This window comes from Lepidochelys olivacea (assembly GCF_965140295.1).
Source record: "Lepidochelys olivacea isolate rLepOli2 genome assembly, chromosome: 4".
Taxonomy (NCBI): domain Eukaryota; kingdom Metazoa; phylum Chordata; order Testudines; family Cheloniidae; genus Lepidochelys; species Lepidochelys olivacea.
In genome coordinates, this window is record NC_140414.1 from 121,776,350 (window position 1) to 121,794,208 (window position 17,859).

The following is a 17,859-nucleotide window of genomic DNA, read 5'->3' on the forward strand; positions in this document are numbered from 1 at the left end:
CACTTTTGTCTCCAGGCAAATGGTTAGAGCACACACCCCCTATTTACTTTTAGGAAGAAAAGAAAAAAAAACCTCTGGGTTGGAAGACTGTGAATTTCCCTGCAGGAGTTAAGTACCCTGCCTCCAGGCAAAGAAAACCTGCAATTTACAAGATAATCCCCTTTTGTCTCTGCTTGGCCACAAAGCAGAGAGAAACCAAGCTGCTTTCAGTTTCAAAGCTGCTTTCTGGACTTCCTAAAAATTCCTTTTTAAAATCTGTATTTCTAGTTCAAAAAATCTCAACTGGATCTCAAAATGATTTCAGGTTAATCCCACCACTGTGCCACCATGTCAAGGTTCCTCCCCCACTCTGAACTCTAGGGTACAGATGTGGGGACCTGCATGAAAAACCTCCTAAGCTTATCTTTACCAGCTTAGGTCAAAACTTCCCCAAGGTACAAAATATTACCCCCGTTATCCTTGGACTGGCCGCTACCACCACCAAACTAATACTGGTTACTGGGGAAGAGCTGTTTGGACGCGTCCTTCCCCCCAAAATACTTCCCAAAACCTTGCACCCCACTTCCTGGACAAGGTTTGGTAAAAAGCCTCACCAATTTGCCTAGGTGACTACAGACCCAGACCCTTGGATCTTAAGAACAATGAACAATCCTCCCAACACTTGCACCCCCCCTTTCCTGGGAAATGTTGGATAAAAAGCCTCACCAATTTGCATAGGTGACCACAGACCCAAACCCTTGGATCTGAGAACAATGAAAAAGCATTCAGTGTTTTACAAGAAGACTTTTAATAAAAAATAGAAGTAAATAGAAATAAAGAAATCCCCCCTGTAAAATCAGGATGGTAGATACCTTACAGGGTAATTAGATTCAAAACATAGAGAATCCCTCTAGGCAAAACCTTAAGTTACAAAAAAGATACACAGACAGAAATAGTTATTCTATTCAGCACAATTCTTTTCTCAGCCATTTAAAGAAATCATAATCTAACACATACCTAGCTAGATTACTTACTAAAAGTTCTAAGACTCCATTCCTGTTTTGTCCCTGGCCAAAACGACTACAGACAGACCCAGACCCTTTGTTTCTCTCCCTCCTCCCAGCTTTTGAAAGTATCTTGTCTCCTCATTGGTCATTTTGGTCAGGTGCCAGCGAGGTTACCTTTAGCTTCTTAACCCTTTACAGGTGAGAGGAGCTTTCCCCTGGCCAGGAGGGATTTCAAAGGGGTTTACCCTTCCCTTTATATTTATGACAGTCATAAAGAACAAAATTCTATCCAGCTCCTAGTCTCACCTGAATTCTTCATTCCAGATCAAGCTCTCTACCAGTCAGTTCTGGAGGAGTCTGAGAAGCTCGACAGAGGCTAGGAAGTGGGAACAATAGCACTGACTCAAGCTCTCAATGATTCTTAGAGAAGGGCTATTAATATTTGCTATGAGCTGGCTAGCCCTTTGAGGTGACCTGGGCTCAGCCTTGCCTATGACTTAGTCCCTCAGTGAGGCTGAGGGATAGCAGCTTCGGGGGGAGGGATAGCTCAGTGGTTTGAGCTTTGGCCTGCTAAACCTAGGGTTGTGAGTTCAATCCTTGAAGGGGCCATTTAGGGATATGGGGCATAAATTGGGGATTGGTCCTGCTTTGAGCAGGGGGTTGGACTAGATGACCTCCTGAGGTCCCTTCCAACCCTGAGATTCTATGACAACAGAAGAGCTAAATGGTGACCTCACTTGGCTGTAATGGGGCTTAATTAGAAACTGACCCCAGCTATGGTGGTGAAGGAGGGTGAATACTATTTAAATAGAACTGGGAACTCAGTGGAGTGGGACAGAGAGTCATAGATCATTCATGCTAACCTGCTATAAAGTATAGACCACCAACAGCACCCAACATCTGCATGCTAACCCAACAGAACTGAAATAAAATCAAAGTGTTACATCCCATAGGAAACTAGACTATCATGTGACACAGGCAGAGAATAGGAGGGACTAAGGTGCACCAGGGCCAGAGTCTCTTCCCCGTTCCCTGTATAATTCAGGCAAATGAGCTGTGTCCACACACACTGGAGGAAGGTGGGGAAAAAAAGAGGTCACTGACAATCTGATGAGGGGGGAAATCCCTTCCTGGTGCCACATATGGTGATCAGTTAGATCATGAGCACGTGAGCAAGAACCAGCCAACCTGAGAGAATGTTCAGTACCACCTCAAAGCCCTGACCTACCCCACAATGTCCCATCTCCACCTGTGGCCAACCCTATGCTTCAGTGGAAGGAGATAAAAAAAAAAACCTCCCAGAATACATGGTGAGGGAAATCCCTTCCTGACCCATGCTAGTAGCTGGCTGAAACTCTGAAGCATAAGGTTTAGGAACATATGACATAAACCAGAAGTGAGTCCCAGGGATGTTGAGCCCTGCTCTCTTCCATCACAAACAACCTGTTATACAACTGCTCTCAAAAATTTGTCCAGCTCTCTCTTCAAAGTAATTAAGTTGTTTGCCCCCACAACTCCTATTGGGAGGCTGTTACAGAACCTCACTCCTTTGATGGTTAGAAACCTTCTTCCAATTTCCAGCTTGAATTTGTTCATAGCCAGTTTATACCTATTTGTTCTTGTGCCAACATTCTCCTTTAGCTTAAATAGCTCTTCACCCTCTCTGGTATTTACCCCCCTAGTGTATTTCTAGTAAGCAATCAAATCCCATCTCAGTCTTCTTTTTGTTAGACTAAACAAACCAAACTCTTCCAGTCTCCTCTCATAAGTCCTCCATTCACCTGATCATCCATCTTCTCTGCACCTGTTCCAGTTTACATTCATCTCTCAAACTTGGGTGACCAGAATGGTACCCAGTATTCCAAGTGAGATCTTACCAGTGCCTTGTAAAATCTTATTAATATTTCTCTATCTCTGCTGGAAATACCTTGTCTGATACATCTAGGATCACATTTGCCTTTTTCACAGCCACATCACATTGATGGTTTATAGTTATCCTAGGTCTCTCTCCTGCTATGTCACTTCCAACTGTTGAGCCCCCAGCTTATAGCAGAAATTCTTAGTATTAGATCTTAAGTGTACTATGGAATTTCATCCCATTTTGTGACTCCAGTCTTCAAGGTCATCCAGATCTTCCTGTTTAATGTTCTGATTCTCCTCTGTATTGTCAATGCTTCCCAACTTTTTGTGCCCAGGTCTATTGAATAAGATTGGCCCAAGACTGATCTTTGAGGAACTCCACTAGTAAATCTCCCTCCAGACCAATAGTTTCCCTTCAGCACAACCTGTTACCTTCTCTCCTTGACCTTACTGCCTTACAAGGCTTGTACTGATCCCCATCTTCTCTAATTTAACTAATAAATTCCCATGTGGCATTATGTCAAATGCTTTACTAAAGTCCAACTATGTTAGATCTGTTGCATTCCTTTATCTAAAAAATCAGGTATTTTCTCAAAGAAGGAATCAGGTTAGTCCGGCACTATGTATCTTTGATATATTCATGTTGCATTGTATCCCCTTTACCTCTATGAATTTAGTTATTCTTTCCTTCACAATTTGTTCTAAAACCTTGCATACTACTGAGGTCAGACTAACAGGTCTGTAATTGCCTGGATCACTTTTTTTCCTTTTTTAAATATAGGTATAATATTAGTTACTCTTCCGTCATATGCTCCTACCTCTGAAGAGCTAGGGAGAGTTCTCTCTCTCTCTGGGAAGGGTCTATAGGAAGGTCCAGTAGTTTGTGAGTCACTGTGACCAGAAAGCAGAGTTACAGGATCAGGGTTAACTCCTGTGGGGGGACCCTAGAGTGGAGAGGAGCCTCGAGTTAGAGTCTGTGAGGACCAGTGAATTAGAAGCCCATGAGGGGTGGAAGACTATTTTAAGTAGCACTTAGACTCCCAGCATGGAAAAGTCTCGGGGGGTCAATATCCTAACAAGGGGGAAGAATTGAAGTCAAGCCCTGGAGGGGTGAAAAAGTCTTTTGTTTTGAGTCAAGCCCAGGAGAGGTGAAGGACCTTTGGTAAAGCTAAAGCCCGTAAGGGGACTGAACTGTTGTGTGACTTGGCCAGAGGACTGAGACACAGAAGATTAATGAGGGAGTTTGGGGAAGAGACCGGCTAGAAGTGGCCACTGCGGCCGAGGAAGTCCTCTGGCCAGAGGCTGAGCAAGAGGCACAGTCCCCTGCAATGCTGTGTTCAGGCAGGTGGGAGCAACCTAGTGGTGAGAACATGCGTTAACTATATTATAATCAGGCCAACAACAACATTGGGCTAAATTCAGCATAGAAAGTGGGCAATTCCCATTGAATTCGGTGGTGCGGGGCAGGGCTGAATTTGGACAACTCTTTCTTTTAATTGCGATTGTATCTACTATTCACATTCCCTTCCCAATCCTCCTTCTCTTACTCACAAAGAAATATTTTGCTTCTAGCTAGTTGGGCAGAAAACCTACAAAGTATGTATATGTGATAGCTGTACTTCCACTTGTACCCTGATCCTTCTGCAGAATCCATGACTGAGGGTGAGTTTAGCAGAGATCCACTGCAGAGACAGTTCGTATCACAGTTAATAAGTATTTATATTTCTCCCCACTGTTCTCCTAAGCTCCTTTCTCTATGCTGTGCCTGTAACAGAACGGCTATTGTAGATAAGAAAACACTTGGCACAAACACAGTTATAGGAGTAATAACTACACATTCGACAAACCCCTAACCTGCATTTTTTTTCCAAGCATATCTAGTTACCTTTCAGGTCCTAAGGTTCATGCTACTCCTCACAAAAAGAGTTCAGTCAGGAAGTTACTGCTTCAAACTTTGCTGGTAATAACAATGCCAAGTATTTGAGTACATCTGTGAAAGTTATTGGGTGTCACAGGATGGTTTGGATTGAGGGTGTGATATAGGTTGCTAAGCATAAAGCAATACACAGCATAAAATTAATGGAGACATTTGGCACTGCCCTTCACTGTGTGTAATGAATCCCTGTACAAACGGTGTTGCACAAGGAGGAAGCAAACCCAATGTGGTGGTCCAGGAGAGAGCACAGACTGTATCACTGAAAGGCATGATAGAGCATGCAATGCACATTCTCCCCTCTTGAGGTACAATGCTCTCCCTGAGGAAGCTTTGCAATGCTGTGCATCTAGATTATAGTACAGAGTCTGACCTCACCTGGACAGAAACACTTCCTTGGTGGCAGAACAAGTTTGGTCTGTGCGGACAGAAGAGTTCTGGGAGGGAAAATGACCCTTCTTTATACTGCCAAATGCCAAATTCCTTCCAAGTTTCAAAGTGCAGCACTCTATCGCTTTTTAAAAATGAAATATAATATAATCTGTGTTTAGCAGCAGCAGGTTTTTTTAAAGGGCTAGTTTCAGTAAGTATTTGGAAATAAGAAGAAAGGCTAAGTAAAATATTTCCATCTTTTACAGGATGACAAAATACTTGCTGTTTGAAACATACCTTATCATAGTTCTGTGCTTTTCTTCAGCCACAGTGATATTTTTTTTCAATCTCTTTCATCCAGTGCCAAATAGCCAGACTTGGATTCACTGCAGCAATTCCAAATCAGAAGATTAGGCTATAATATAGATATAAGTACGTAGTGTGTATCTTAATTGTCAGTTTTGAATACCTGTGTTGTCAGAGGACTAGAGGAGCAGGATTCATACCACATATACTTGGGGATTTGTTTCCCTAATAGAAGCAGCTTTAATTTTTTCTAACCTTTTGTGTTCCGAGTGTAAAAATCGTGCTTGTATTTTTGCAGCTGGTTACTGCTATTCAGCACCAGGGTACTCTCTGGAAAAATGCTAAGGAAATGTCCCTAGTTGGCACTTCTGACATTTTCATTTAACCAACATGGTGGTTAAATTTTGTTATATTTATGTTCCTGTGGGATTATTTCAGGGGTGGGCAAGCTGCGGCCTGGGGGCCGCATCTGGCCCTTCAGACATTTTAATCTGGCCCTCGAGCTCCCTCCAGGGAGCAGGATCCAGGGCTTGTCCCGCTCCAGCACTCCAGTTGGGGAGTGGGCTCAGAGGCTTGCCCCACTCTGCATGTGCTGTGGCTCTGCGTGGCTCCTGGAAGCAGCGGCATGTCCCCACTCTGGCTCCTACACGTAGGGGCAGTGAAGGGGCTCCGCACAAAATGCCCCCACCCGAAGTGCTGCCCCCACAGCTCCCATTGGCCAGGAACCACAGCCAGCGGGAGCTGCAGGGGTGGCATCTATGGATGGGGCAGTGTTCAGATCTGCCTGGCTGCGCCTCTGTATAGGAGACAGAAGGGGGACATGCCGCTGCTTCCGGGAGCTGCTTGAGGTAAGCGCTGCCCAGAGCCTGCACCCCTGACCCCCACCTATGCCCCAACCCCCTGCCCCAACCTTGATCTTCCTCCTGCCCCCTGAACCCCTTGGTACCAGCCCACAGCACCCTCCTGCACTGCAAACCCTGATCCCCAGTCCTACCCCAGAGCCCGTACCCCCAGCCAGAGCCCTCCCCTGCCCCACACCCCAAATCCTTGCCCCAGCCCGGAGCCGTTTCCCGCACACCAAACTCATTTCTGGACCCACCACAGAGCCCACACCCCCAGCCGGAGCCCTCACCCCCTTCCGCACCCCAACCCCCAATTTTGAGAGCATTCATGGCCTGCCATACAATTTCCATAGCCAGATGTGGCCCTTGGGCCAAAAAGTTTGTTCACCCCTGGGTTATTTGATTTGATCTTGAGATAACTGGTGAGTCTGTTTATTTGTGTGTGTCCTTTTAAAATGTTATCAAGGACATCCATAGTACAGCTACACTGTAAAAAAAGATGCACAAACCTGCATCAACTGCGTCAAGTTTGTGCTATAGGGTTAAAAAGAGCAGTGTAGACATTTGGGCTTGATCTGCAGTCTGGTCTCTGAAACAACAGTGGGGGGGACAGTCTTGGAATCCAGGCTACAGCCGAAGCCCAAATGTCTACATTGCTATTTTTAGTCCTGTAGTGTGAGTCGGGGTCAGCTGAGTTGTGTGTGTGTGTGTGTGTGTGTGTGTGTGTGTGTGTATATACATATATATATATAAAATTTTGCCGTGTAGACATACCCCCAACACACTTTCATTGTAGTGTCCTAACAATGTAAATAAAAACATACATATCAATCACCATTTTAAATTTTTTGCCAATGATCAGTTACATAAATCTGCTAAGTAGGCGTTAATAAGAGAAGCTGTTCCAAATGTTTATTTGCGTTTTTTAAAAAAGATTTTTAAAAAGGAGATAAATATTAACAAATTATCAGTCTTGATACCAACATTCACCTTAGTGAAAAACAAAACACGACTCTGTATGGATGCTGGAGTCTGCCAAGGTGGAACCATTGACAGTTTGATGGCCTCAGTATTCTAATTGTATTTTATTTGTTTACCTGAGCATCAGTTTTATTCAATGTTATCTACTACTCACAACATTGAATAAAATGTTGTCTTCTGTATATTTTTTCCACTGAGCATCCTATTACTGATGTATTGGGGGAAAGGAGCTTTTTGGATTAAAAATAATATAGGCTCCAATTCAGCAAAACATGTAAGCACGTAGGATAAAACGTTTCAAAAGCACCTAAGTGACTTAGGAACCTAAGTCTCATTTTCAAAAAAAGTGATAGTCAGTTAGCAGTTAGGTCCTCCATGCCCACATCCTCAAAAGTATTAAGATCCCGAATTCCCATGTAGGTAGACACCTGAATACATTTGAGGATGTGGGCCTACGGGCCTATGTGGCCCATCAGTGAGTGTGTATTAGAGAAAATATGAGTTATGAGATATGAGCCCCGAGCTACAGAATCTTGGCTCTTTAGCTCAAGCTATAGCATCCAGTGCTTTTAGCTCTGAAGGTCCCTGATTCAGTCTTTAGTGGGTTAGCCAAGATGGAAGCCATCATACCTACCTCATTTTTGAAAAAGAGACTTCAGTGCATTTGAGAATTTTACCTATGATTAACTTTAAGCATGTCCCATTGACTTTAACTCCACTGATTTCAGTTTTGCTTCATCAGAGTCATAATGCCTGTGACCGATGCTTCTGCTGACCAGAACGCTTGTACTAAGCTACAGTGTTTGAAAAAAGATTTTATCAGAAAAGGAAATGAGCAACACAATGCTCGCTAAACCACAATATAACAAAATGACCTTGTGATTTCTAAGCCACTAAAGTTTTAATCACACTTCTACACGCACCATGTGTAACATTTTTAACCACAGTTCAGGACCTAAGCTAGTTATTTTACTAGTGTCTTAATAATGAAATTAGTTAACAACTGCCGTGGTAAACACTTATACTGAACATAATTTTGAGTTATGGAGTAGGATAAGCGGCACTGAGATATGAAACAGGATCCTTTGGTCACATCTTGCACTATTGTTCAGCTGTGAAGTTTAAAACAGACATTTCCCCTGCAGAAATAATGGCCTAGTGTTTCTTTTGAGACAGTGTTTCTATCAAGGAACCTGATCATGCAGGCATTACTCACATGAGTAATTCTCATCCCATGATTAGTCTCATTGATTTTTTGGGAGTGTAACTACATAATGCACTGGTTCCACATCCTAAATGTGTTCCTTGGTCCACTTCTTTCCTGCTGACCTACTTTTGTGTCATTGCTACCTTGTGCTCATGCTACCTGTTAGGTGTATCTGTCTGTTTTCTCTTGTCCTTTATTTAGATTGTAAGCTCCTTGGGACAGGAATTGCTTTTTTTATGTATTTATGCCTAGTACATTGGGGCCCTGGTCTATGAATGGGGCCCCTCGTTGCTGCTGCACTATAAATAATAAATACAATAATAATAATTAATAATGTTCAACCAACCCAAACGTGCCAGTGAACATTTTGGACCAGACTGTGAAATGTACCATCTCTTGTGAATAAAGATTACTCACAGGAATAATTGTTGCATTATCCGTGGAAATTAGCAATCTAATGGAAAAGCAAATGCCCAGTATTGGACTCATTTAAAGTGCTGAAGTTGGATGTGATAATATTGAATGGGATACTACCAGTTGTTCTGTGTGTCACTGTTCACACGTGGGACAAATTTATGGAGAGTGAGGAGCTAGGAGAAAGGTCAAGAAATGAAAATGAATCTCTTTAACTCTTTTTAGACTGGGAATTGATCCTGTTATTGCTTAGAACCAGATTCTGATATTCTCACTCAGGGTAAATTGCACCTTACCCCTCATGTAGTGCCATTGAAGTCAATGGAACTGTGTGAAGTAAGTTACCCCTGAATTTGAGTAAGTGTACCAAAATATGGCCCTTAGTATCACGATTCTTGGCAAATTTCTGATTTTGGAATAGAAACTTTTATGTATCCATTTCATCATGAATTAATCATAATCTATTATAATAGAATCCATCGTGCTGAATTCAGCTGGCATTAGTGTAAATGTCAGATGTATTTCTGTAGGTGTTTCATTGCATTTTGTCAGCAATTAAACATTAGTCAATGGACACTTAAAATTAATGCTACCCTACATTTCCTCTTCCTTAATATCTTTGAACCATAAATAATGTGACTTGAATCATGAATTGAAATGGGCATGATGGTACTTTGTGTCAATGAAGGGCACTGTCACAAATATGGAATTAAGATTTCTGAACATGCTCTAGCTAGAGAATGAATATCATTGATGGCAAACGCTGGAAAATGCTACCATTAACTTAAAGGCCACATACTCCCTTCTGCAACAAAGGTGAATGGGTGCTAAATGGCATGGAGAACTCCCTATCATGCAGAAGGAGGGAGCAGTGCCTCTGTTGCACGAATCAGAGACCACAGCAAAACCCTACATAAGAAAGCTGCATTGTTTGGCTCTGTGGATCTGGAGTGAGCAAGCCAGAAATTGAGCTAGGGAAAACTGCTCACAGGGGAATTGTCACCCTTGAAATCTATGGAGATCATGAAGTGAGTTAGTTGTAAGACCCTCTTCCTGCAAATACGTGAGTGCATGATTAACTTTAAGCATGGGAGTAGTCTTTAGAAATTAAGCTGGCAGGAGTTTGCAGGATTGAGTCATAGATCAGTATTATTTTACCTGGGTTTCCCTGCCTTCTAGAAGAAACCCCACTCCAAAGGGTCTCAGGAGCAACTGCAAGTGGAAAGGGCATGGCAGGGAAGCAGAGCTATGTTGCCATGAAGGGAGTGATCAGGACAAGAGCTTCATGTGTATGCCCTTCTGTTCAGCAAGTGTCCCACTGTCCATAAGAACAGCCATACCACGTCAAACCAATGGTCCATCTAGCCCTGTGTCCTGATAGTGGCCAGTGCCAACTGCTTCAGAGGGAATGAACAAAACAGGTCAATTCTGAGTGATCCATCCCATTTCCCAATCACAGTTTCTGGCATGGAGTTCATGCCTGGATAGTCATAGGTTTTGGTAGCTTAATTCGCTTTCCCTTCCACAAGAAGTTAATGCATCCCCACTCTAACGGAATGATGTCACTGGAAGTTGGAATTCAAAGTTTCCTGTCACCAGTGGGTTTTTCTCCCCCTTTCTTTTTGCATAGGGAACAATTTGGTTCTAAATTGTTAAAAACAAGAACCGGCAAAAGTCAAATCCACCCATTAGAGGGAAAGACATGGGGTGGGGGGGGAAGAAATGTCATTCAGCTATACATATAGTTTTCCAGATTTGAAAAACTTCTAAGATACATGGGCCTAATTTTGCTCCCATTGAAGCTTGTTTCCAACATATTACTATTTTCTAATTAAGTTATTTTCTACTGAATCAGAGTCAACAGGAAAACTATAGTAGAACGACCAACAGATCTGAAAAACAGGAAGCTAACTTTGCCAATGAATAGGTAAGTAAATTTATTATTTTTAAAGCCCTGATAAATAATTATAAGAATTTCATTATTGATGTATAGCTGCTTCAAACATTGGCCAGCTAAAGGTCAGATGAATCCAGTGTGGTTTGAAGAGAGCTCACTAAACAGGAAACCACTCAGCTTCATTTTTTGTTCAGTAGCTGCTACAAGAGATAAGACAAAAAAGAGCAGAAGCTACAGGACAGCTCTAAGTACAGGGGGGAGTTTGGAGCCAAAAGTTTAGAGCTGATATTTTGCTAACCCTCCGCATTTCCTAGAGAAGCTGCTCAGATAGTAGGGTGATGGGGTGTGTGTAAATTTATTCCTAATCCTGGTTACATCTAAATTCAAAAACATAGTTATTTTCCTGTTTTTTAATAGTTGGTAGGTGCTCACATACTACAATGATGGATCCATATAAGTACTGGGACAGTAAGATCTGAAATACAAAGGGGTGAGGCGGATGAGGGTGACAGACAGAGCCATCATTCCAACAGTGAAGGGAGAGATCTGTGCATATGAATCCTCTGTGCTCACATCTTGGTGGTTCATCGGGGCGCATGTTTAGACACTGGATCAGATCAGATTCAGAAGGCAGAGTGCCATCTACTGAATCACCAATACAGGAGTTATACTATTTACCTACAATGCTTAATTAATTCATATTTGTAAAATGCTTTGAGATTCTTGCATAGGAAAGATGGGTCCTATGTAACTGCAACATATTACTGGCAATACAACCAAGACCCAAGAGGCCCCAAAATCATCAATTTTCCCACAGTTACCAAAAACGTTTTCTCACTTAAATGATTAGCAGTTCCCTCATTCTGTTATGCTAATCCTTCAATGAGGTTTTGATAAACTTTGATATTTTGGTGACTGCATTTGTTCTCTTTTACTTCTTTAGATCTTGGCCAAACATGAATGCAGCAAGTAAGCTAGAGTTAAACCACAGAGGTAAAAAACTGTGTTACCATTTATACCATGTTTCTTCTCAATAACATTTTTCATTCTGTTTTCTTTTTACTATTCTTATTACCCTTGGTGTCAGCAATAGTTTGGGATAGTTTGGGATATGCAAAGAATATAGAATCAGAACCCAGGTGTGTTGATCTATTGTAAGAAATATACACAACTCAGGTATCAATGAATGAATGAGGCCAAAAACTACCAGCACACAAGAAGAATACTGATTTTGTGGCCTCATGCATTAAAAAGTTCTACATCACACGGAATAAGTTACCCTGCTGCATATAAAATGGAGATTTAAAACAACAAACATTGAATTGTTAATGAAATGGTTCATTGTTTCTAAAAACCATGGGAGGGAAGAATGTACAAAGCTTTTTTTTTAAAGTGCCTTTTTATCTATATCTATCTTGCCCCATTTAGGCCAAGTTTCATGGGCACAGGTGTCTGTACCATCAGATCTGATTTAAATTATCAAAACACTTGATCTCTTTTAAAACAATCGGGTGATTGACCTTTTGCAAAAAAAATCCATTTTAATTTAGAAAAAAAAATTAAACTTCTCCTATTTATAAGGCCCTGATCCTAATTATAAGGTGCTCTCTAGCCCTCATTCAGTAAAGCATTTAAGTACATGTTTAACATTAAGCATGTACTTAAGTCGCATTGACTTCATGGGTAAAATTTTGGCCCCACTGTAATCAGTGGCAAAAATTCCCACTGACATCCATGGGCCCAGGATTTCACCCCAAGACTTCAATGGAACATGCTTAATGAAAAGAATGTACATCAGTGCTTTGTGAAATCAAGGGCTCTATTAACCAAACACGTGTGCTGGATGTAAAGCCGGTACCCTACATTTATTGTACAACACGTGCATCTTGCCACGTGTTACACATTCACACATAAAGGACATTTGCTAAAATGTGTACATCCACCACCCCCTTACTTTTTACTTTAAAATAGCATCAAAGTGCTTTTTTAATAGAGGATGTTACAGGGTGTATAAACCCTGCACTAGGTCTGAAGGGGTTAAAGAGCAACTCTGGGCCCAGCTGCCCATGCCCAGCTGCAGCTGCAGAGCATGCTCCAGATGGAGGTGGAGCTTAAAAGGAATCCAGACAGCTCTGAAGGGGGCTGACAAGGCAGGGAGAAAGGTCTACCCTGGGAGTTCCTAGGAAGGGATGCTGTAGAAGCTTCTCTGGGAAAAGAGGAGCTTTCCTGCTGGGCTCAGACAGGCTAAAGGTGTAGGTAGTGTATTTTTTTCATTATCTTTTGCTACAGACTGCAAAGCTTGGACCATAGGGAAGAGGGTAGGAAGTGGCCCACGGCAGGCAGCCTTAAGGTGCTTTTGGGTAGACCTTGGTAACTGTCACAGGGCCTGGGTTCCCCTATTAAGAAGGAACTAACCCCTTGGTTCCCCGTATTAAGAAGGAAGGGACCCCCTAACCACTAGGTGATGTTTCCAGTCAGCACCAATAGGAAGTAGGTTTTGTGGTGAAAAGAACCAACTCAGATAAAATAAAACCAACCTGTCTGGTGGTTTCAGTGACGTGTTCTCTTTCGATTCACTTCTAAGTGAACAAGTGGCCGCATCACAGCAAAACCTCCCTACAGCTGGCACTTACTGGCAGCTTCCTGCTTCCTCCCCGTAGTCTTGGAAGAGAGGCCAGCCTATTCTCCTGCTCATCCCTTGAATTGAACCCACATAATTTTTGAGGATCCTGCATGTCCTCACTAAGGCCTAAAACAGAGATGCCTAAATACATGAGATGGGCATTTTTCATGATATTTCCAGACAAACTAGAAACTGCCTAAGAGAATCTTACCCTTGAAAAATTGTCAACCCAATTTTGTATATCAAAGGGGTTTGGAGAGATTGGCTAAGCATCTGCAGGTTGGGCTGTTTATTAAAACACAACTTCCTGTCTGATGTCAGTATTAGAAACATAATGAAATCACTGACCTTTCTAAGATCTTCTTGCATTAAAGTCCATGAGTGCAGATTCAGACCCTGTGAACTCCTATTTTAATTAGTATGACCACAGAATCAAAGTTTTCCCTGTTGTCTCATTTAAAATAAAAAGGCAATTTTGATACTTGGTACTAATGTGCAATATGGTAACCCGTGGCACTTTGGTAAATGTAAGGGAGCTGTGAAGATGTTTTGACTTTGAATAAGGGGTCACCAACCTGAAAATGCTGAGAAATGCCAAGTCTACACCAGGTCTTCAGTTTCCAATGAAAATAACAGTGGTAAGAAGAGGTCAATTAGATTGTAGACTCTTTGGCACAAAGACTGTCTCCTACATGCATTTGTAAACACCAGCACAATGGGGCCCTGATCTGACTGAGACCTGAGGGTATAAGCACATTACAAATAATAAATAAATGAACACCATCCTGAAAAGTGTTCGTGCCCTCAATTGCCATGCACCTTCCAGATGGTGCTCGGTGGTTTGGAAGATCAGGCCCCAATACACATTGTGCTGATTATGTTACATTACTGTATATAAGATTCGTCACCACTATAGAAAAGGTATTGAATTGAAAGTCCATCATGATACAAGAGGAAGATTTTCCGCCCTGTACTGGCTGATTTGCACTACTCAGTCAGCAGAAAGGAGCTGGACAGATAACTTAACCAGAAAACTGAGGGTTCTCCTTGCGTAAAGGGAATCCCTAGATAGAACAGCACCAGCGCTGTGCCTCTATGTGATCATTCTCACCACCCATGGTCAGAAGAGGTGTTCCGAGAAGAAAGGAGGCATGACTGGGATGCCTCTGAGCTCCAGTGATCCCAGGCTCATAGACTCATGGACATTAAAGGCCAGAAGGGACCATCACGATCATCTAGTTGGACCTCCTCCACATTAGAGGTTACAGAACCTCACCCACTTTACTATCAGAATGGCTTGGGTCTCTGGGCATACACGTATAAATTTAAGTTATTGATGTCTTTATGATGCTCTAATTTATGCTGGGAATGAGGCTACCTCTGCCTTGTCCTGTTCCAAATTCCATTTGGTAATACTAGAGAATGTGGCCAATAATATTGATCTGTGTGACTCATTTTCCTGTCATGTTGAGGGTGTTTAACTTGGAACTCAAGGAATAGAGAGTCATTTTTATAACTTGAAATAGAAAATGAAAGAATGAAACTTTAGAGCACTGGTTTGTTTTCATCATTATGTTTGTAGGGCCTGATTCTCCTCTCACTTACACTGGTGTAAATCAGGAGTAACTTCAGTGAAGTCAATAGAGCTATAGTAGTAAACTGGTGTAAGTGAGTGGAGAGTCAGGCCCATAGTTTGCAGGAGTCTGTTTCTCCTCCCCCACGGATGACTGTATAAACATAGATAACAGTAGTACAGGTACAGTACAAATGAACATTTAATGCCATCTGCTGGGCCATGCAACATTGTGCAATATTTTGTTGCTGGAATCATGTATTGAATCTAACTTACAGAAGAACAATGATGCATAAAAGGGTGTGTTTCTTTTGTTTTTTGGTCAGGGTCAGTTAGAATGTCCAAAGGATCTACATAACACAATACATATTGTGACAGACCCAGACCAGTGGACGTACAGGAGTCTGGTCGAAGGCAAATATACTGGCCACTGGATGAATAGTTTTCTGTTCCCTGAGTGACCAGAACAGGGGCTGCACTAGGGCAACCAGGAACCTGCTAGAACCAATTAAGACAGGCAAGCTAATTAAGACACCTGGAGCCAATTAAGAACATACTAGAATCAATTATGGCAGGCCGACTAATCAGGACACCTGGTTTAGAAAGGACCACCCATCAGTTAGTGGGGGGTGTGCAAGGAGTGAGAAGGTGTACTGCTGGAGGACTGAGAAGTACAAGAATAACCAGGCTTCAGGAGGAAGATCCTGCATTGAGGATAAAGAAGGTGCTGGGGGGGAGGCCATGAGAAAGTAGCCCAGGGAGTTGTAGCTGTCATGCAGCTGATACAGGAGATATAGACAGCTGCTATCCACAGGCCCCTGGGCTGGAATCCGGTGTAGAGTGTGGGCCCAGGTTCCCCCCAGTCCCCCAACTCCTGATCGGACACAGGAGGAGTTGACCTGGTCTGTGAGCAACACTAGGTGGGACAATAGAGACTGTGGAGATTGTTCTCCATTTCCCCCATGCTGGCCAGTGATGAGGTTAGCTGAGTGAATGGCAGGTTTGAGCCTCTAGCAGAAATGGCCAAAATAAGGGCTGCTGTGAATCAAAATGAAACATTTTGATTGCCCAGAACCAAACAAATTGGGGTTCTTTTCAGTTCATGAATAGTTGAGATTTCAACTTTTTGTCCAGATTTGAGACAGGAAGAAATTGAGCTCCCAAAAATATCCATGGGACAGGAAAACCATTTTCTTCTAAGCTCTAACTGTGAGGTGCTCAGATGCTATGGTCATGGGAACCATAAAACTACTTACAATATTTTTATTTATTTATTATTTAGGCACCTAGCTTTAGGCACCCATTTGAGAAAAACTTGGCCTTCATAGCCTCTGTGCAGATGAAATAAGGGTGGGTCTGAGGTTCCATAAGACTCTTTCCTTACTAATGTATCTACTCAGGGGCAGCTGGCATTTTTCACTATGTGAGCTATATGAATATTTTCAGTATATTATACAGTTAACTAAGTTCTGTTCCCTTTAATAAAATGCTAAATAATATCACTCTTCTATATAGAATATATAATATTTGCTGTAATCTTTCTGACCACTTTATTTAGAAGGCAAGAGCAGAAATATTCCTGGAAAAACATCTAATTTTGTAAGTATTTTTTTCCCTTCCTTTCTAAAATTTTACTTTACTTTCACTTAGACTTGAAATTTAAGATTGTCACCTGCTGTAATGCTGTTGTGGGAAGACCATCCTTTCTGCCTGAGCATCTGGAATGTAGAGTGGGATTTTGAAAAGTGCTTAGTTTTGGCCTAACTCTGCTCCTATTGGAATCAATGAAAGCTTTAAATTGACTTCAGTGGGAGCAGGATTAGACCAATGCTTGTTTTAGAAAATACCAAGAATATGGTTCATTTTCTGTATATAGCTGTGTTCTATTTTGAACTTCAGTAACATTGTATTTAGAATAATCATTCAGTATCAAATCTACAAAAGTATAAGATGCATCTGTTCTCCAATGTGCAATTTTGTATTCAAATAAACATGGAAAATGGTTATTTCCCGATAGGCTTGGAACTTCTGAAGCTGGGTTACAGGAGCAGACTACTCAGCCAATTACTTATCTATGGCCTGATTCTGTTTTACCTGTGTATCTCAAAAATCACTCTGAAATCAATAGAAGTTGGTGTAAACAAGAATGGCAAGACCATGTGCTATAAATTGGACAATTAGTATCCAAGTAGTGCCAACAGAAGAGCTGGGCAAATAAAAACATTGCAGTGAACTTTCATTCAAATTTGAAAGCTGATTGCAATTCTACCATATAGTAATATTCACCGCCCTGCCTTGTTTGCTTGGAAACAGAAGATTTGCTAGTGCAAGCACTCAGGACTCAAATATTTGAATAGTTATTAACCAAAAGTGACTTCTCAATGTTAGATTTTTATTTTACAATTTGTGATGACTGAGTAATTACATAAATCACTGATGTTCAGATTCACAGAGTCCAAGGACAGAAATACCCTCCGTGACAATATTAGTTCTATTCCCTAGCTGCTTGATTTATGTAACTGAACAGCATAGCACAAATGACACATTGAAAATATTACAGTGAAATGTACAATTTTTAAAATGTGCTTTGCTGGTTAAGGTACACTCTATGTAACATTTTCAAAAGTAAGTGACTTAGGAACCAGATTACTATTTCCAAAGTGACTTAGGCACTTAGGGGAGACTTTTCAAAGGCACAAATGATACTCAGCAAAAGTTGATGGAAATTAGACTCCTAACTGCTATTTGAAAATCTCCCTCTTAGGAGCCTGAGTCCCACTAACTTTTAAATTAAAGTCACTTTTAAGTTTGTATGCAGCCTTAGTTAAATTCTAAACTGCAAACAGAAACTCTGCTGCACCAGTG

At 41.7% G+C, this 17,859-nt stretch overlaps 1 protein-coding gene across 1 annotated transcript in view; it reads left to right on the forward strand.

Moving 5' to 3' along the window:
* The window catches only part of CLNK (cytokine dependent hematopoietic cell linker), a gene marked incomplete at both ends in the record, with an annotated part of 148,918 nt that overhangs the window by 77,847 nt on the left and 53,212 nt on the right, over positions 1-17,859 (forward strand). The gene's annotated exons all lie outside the window — the stretch shown is intronic.